Source organism: Odontomachus brunneus, unplaced genomic scaffold (genome assembly GCF_010583005.1).
Source record: "Odontomachus brunneus isolate Ranch 3 - 2012 unplaced genomic scaffold, Obru_v1 Obru_scaffold_015, whole genome shotgun sequence".
NCBI classification, from domain to species: Eukaryota; Metazoa; Arthropoda; class Insecta; order Hymenoptera; family Formicidae; genus Odontomachus; species Odontomachus brunneus.
In genome coordinates this window covers 1,699,808-1,704,406 of record NW_022639465.1, presented here as the reverse complement: position 1 = coordinate 1,704,406, position 4,599 = coordinate 1,699,808, and the positions used below count along the sequence as shown (strand labels likewise).

At 41.1% G+C, this 4,599-nt stretch overlaps 1 long non-coding RNA gene across 1 annotated transcript; it reads left to right on the top strand.

The window, feature by feature from the left end:
- The first annotated feature begins 2,559 nt into the window (after positions 1 to 2,559).
- Positions 2,560 to 4,391, top strand: LOC116841403. Its single transcript, XR_004377552.1, has 3 exons — positions 2,560 to 2,733; positions 3,111 to 3,319; positions 3,736 to 4,391. It is a non-coding gene; the product is annotated as an uncharacterized LOC116841403 (long non-coding RNA).
- Positions 4,392 to 4,599: the final 208 nt, after the last annotated feature.

Sequence of the window (4,599 nt, the reverse complement as noted above, 5' to 3'; positions counted from 1 at the left end):
GTCGGTTTAAAGGCAAGAACACTGGAGCGATGCGAATGGTTGGTAGTCGAGGGCGTTGTAGAAGGTGGAGGTCTGTGGGGTGGGATGGGCGCGAGGAGGGTGGAATCCCGAAGGCTCTGCTTCCGGGTGCATCCACTTCGCTGTTGAGCGACGTGGAAACTTCCTGGGGCTGTCCAAGTTTTCTAAGTAATTAAAACCACTTAACACGATTTTACCTAACTTTCTGATATCGCGGCGAGAAATCAGTTTTAAATTGCTTCCCCTGGGCAGAGTAGAATGGCGAAGAGACGCAGTCATGATTCTCCGGACAACTTTTAATTATGTCATCGGAATATTTTTCGCCGATTGTATTATGCGTCTACGACTCGCTATTATGCAATTATTCTCTTCGCAAAGGCAAGTACTCCTGAATCTTCACAGCACAAAGAGGTGACCTTCGACGTGACTTCAGGCGAAGATGACAAACTCAGGGACAAACAAACTTTTTCGATATCCAGTTTGTTGGGTCTGTCCCAAGTCTGTCGTTTTGAATCGTGAAATTGCTCTGATTCAAAGTCAAACTTTTTAAATAGTCAAATCACTTGATTGCCGCGCATAAATCGTAGCCTTAATCCAGAGCAACATTGTGGATCTCTGTCTTGGCAATGTTCTAATCCATACTGGTCATTCCGGGATCCGATCTTAATCCTTACTGTATCCACTGTGTCTAGGAATCCTATTATCTTCAGGCATAACGGTAGCTACTCCGATACGGCCAGCTCGACCGATTGCCAGATAACAAGATACGTGCGGTGGTATAGAGGGTTAGTATAATGAATTACGGTGCATGCAGCCGTGCATAAAGCAGCACGTGGACGTTTATGGGCAATCTCAAGATGCTCGATTCGCGCTTACAAATCGATAAAGAAATGTCTCCATAATGTTTTATCCCGTATTGTCAATCTCCAAATAAATTTTATCAAAAGATAAATTTTGCTGGAACCACAAGAGAGAGAATACCGTGGCGTATTTAGCTTCATATACAATCTCGTTCATTCTCGATAAGGCCGTTGCACCAATACTTGCGGCCGTTACACCGCTATATTCCGCTACACGCGCGTGATCCGGCGGCGTACAAACAACGTAAGACGCGTTGCATTAGCGCAGGATTAAACAGGCGCCTCGTTACCGTCGAGATTGTTCCTTTGCTCGGAACAAACTCGAACGCGTGATTTGTGTAATTGCATACTCCCGATCGTTTGCGAATTACGATCCAGACGGAAACAACGAAGCAGTGGATTGCCGTCAACCGGCCGACTACGCGTACCCGCGACAAAGGACGTTATTACTGCGCGCACTCGGCACTCCGCAGGATCCACTGAAGCTGGCAGTAACAGGAAATGGTCTTTCTCACCCTCCAAAGACCTACGCTCGACCCGTATTGGAAGTCTGACCGGCTTTCGCCGTTTGCGGAGATATACGACGGGCATATACGGGGCAAAACGGCGATCCTTTTCAATAATTCCGGGGGATCGGGTATGCTGCTATCTCAAAAATTAATCGTTTCTTCTTCATTTAATCAAACGACGGCTGAGGACATCTTTATCCTCTACTAGATATACTAGTGATGTCAATGTTCGGATATGTAGACCTCAAGTATTACTCGGATATTCGGAGTTTTACGATTATTCTCTGGAAGTCTTTCGGATAGTTTTTGGAATAACACGGATTATCGATTATTGTAAAAATTACACTTAGTTATCGTAATTAATATACATCTTATCGGTATCTTATATATTCAAGTAAAGCCGTAATTATACACGGTAGGCCGCATTGTTTCGCGACACTACCATGTCGCTTGATAAAACAATTTCAATTTGTGAAACTGAACGGAAACCAGATGAAAATTCGGCGAAAACTTGGTTTTAGGAATAAAAAAATTTCTGTAGGAAGTTTACTCTCAGTCAATTGTTCTCAGCCAATTGATCTTAACCGAGTTTTAATGCAACTGAATATTTAGATGAGTGTTTTCGATCGTAGTAACAAAGATATAATTTTTTGTCAGTAATTTTTTCGTCTGGTCTACATTTAGTTACACAAATTGAAATTTTTCCGTGTAGAAAATACCCGATTTACTATACTAACAGAGCTAAAATATGCTACAAAAATGCCGAAATACCTTCGTCGTGCAAAATATATCGGCGCGCGGCGGCAACGCTGAAAACTACGAGGTGACATCTTTGATTCATAATGTAACGTCAGTCCTTTACACGTCAAATATCTAGCGTAAGGAGCGTATATGGAAAGAGGGCTTCGAGGAGGATGTAAGATGGATGAAGGATAATAACGATGCCGATGGGGTGGTTATGTCACAAGTAAAGCGATAGCACAGCGTTAGGTACACCATTAAGATGGATTCCTGTCTTATGAGGCCGTGGAGAAACGTGCTTGGGCTAACGTTGGTAACCGTCGTCTCGAAAATGAATCGAGTGGCGCGTCTCAAGTCGTTTTTCAATTGACGTCAATCCACTATCAGCAAATCTCTAGTCTACAACGACAACAAAACAAAACAAACAGGAATGGCGTGTGTTTCACGCCGGATATCGATGTGCAATTAATATCAGAGTGTATATGTATGTGTGTGTTTGTATTCTTCCCTCTTATCGTGCAGACACTGAACAATGGTCGCCGAGTGATCTACTTTAAGTTTTTTTGTGAGTCTCGCCGATTTGGCTGAAACTGACTTCCGTCAAGGTAAGAGGTTAGGAATCATTGAATCCTACTTTCTTCAGTCTTTCAACGCGTCCTTTGTTATCCAGTTGTCGAAATTGCACTTTTTTCGATCCGATGTTGAGATCCGCGTGCAATTCTCTTTATGAGCCAAGCACGTTAAAAAGTTCGAACGTCCAATGCATCGACGTTAAAAGCGAAACAAGTCGTTTCTGCTACTTCCATAGCTCTCTCGCTCGTTGAGATTCACGCGGAGAGCTCCAATTTCTCCCAATAATTTACCGACTATAACAGTCCTTTCTAAATATGCGAGCAAACTATTGTATTACAACACGGTGACATTTCACATGCATTGATTGTCAGATCGATTTAATTTAATATCAGTTGACATTTGTATCAAGGCTTTAATCAGTTTCACCGGATATTCTCATCGATGATATCGTCTGACGGTGCATCAACTAGCATTTCATAACCCGTACGCGCGTAACCTCTATAACGAGAATAATTCCTTCGATGTACGGCACGCAGCTGCGTTCCGATCGACTGCCAGTCGGAAACGAGCTAATGAACCAGGACGATGGCAGCTTACCGCAATGGATCACGGCTTCTGGTATATATCACGCCGTTTATTAATGAGAGAGAGAAAGAGGGAGAGAAAGAGAGAGAAAAAGAGAGAGAGATCCAAGTTTATATAGATTTATACGTATTAAATTGATTATTCCTGTAATCTATAATAAGTTACAATTATTTTAAGATTCCCTTTGAAAGACCGTAAATAATAAATATCTACTCATAACACCGATAATAAGTAAATATTGTATGTCATAAAAATAAAAATTTAGCACATTGATCAAGCACCTGATATGACCAAAGCATAAATATAATTTGACCTGTGAGATAAAATGCAGCTTTAAATATCACAAAGCTCAATATTATTCAATATTTACTTGTTCAATATTTATTTAAAACGCGATGTTTTCATCAAGTACGATAAATATAACCTCTTCTCATATACTTATTTTCTAGCAAAGTTCGACCTGCAGTTGGAAGGAGAGATATCGACCGATATAAATATCTAATGGGTGCGTTCATAACGATTACACAACGGTTACACAACGGTTGAGTAATTAGTCAACGTAATTGGTCTAAAGTTAGGGATTCAACAGTAAGGATCAATAATCACTGACCGCTCACTAATCAGCTATGTTTCTAAATGCAGCCAATGTGCTAAATTTCTTAAAATACAATTAACGGAATGCTTATCGCCATCTAACGGTGTCGTGAAACGACCTCTTTGCACCTAATGGGTTTGAATCTCGGCTAACATGTAAATAAAATTTTAGTAAAATAAGTCAATAAATATGTGTTGAACATGGACGTAAGAATACATGGAATTGTCGCAGGGGTGAAGCCTAAGGGGTGAAGCCTAACGATCGCTGTTTTTATACATAGACAATAGATGCATACCTCCGACATCATAATGGCCGCAACGATGTAATCCTCTTACCCCTTGGGTTTCACAGCCCCTCGTCCATAATTGCACTTTGCACTCCGTCCATGTATTCTTACGTGTTGAATATATGTAAAACAGCTAAAAACAGAGAGCAGCCTGAGAGCGGCCACCAGCCTGATTTTAGTGGCCAGAGCTAAGCACTAGAGTCCCTATAAAATAGAGTCTGGCCCACAGACTTCTATATACTACTAGACTTCTAACTCCGACTCAGTACATAACTCCGAAAAATATGTACAGAAATCTCGCGCATGCGCCTATTTGGTGTTCCAACATGCACAATGTAGCATCTCGTTTTAGGCATTATTGCACTCTGATGTAGGTATACAATTGATCAATCACTTATTTTTACAAATTTTTTATTGTAACGTATTTCACTT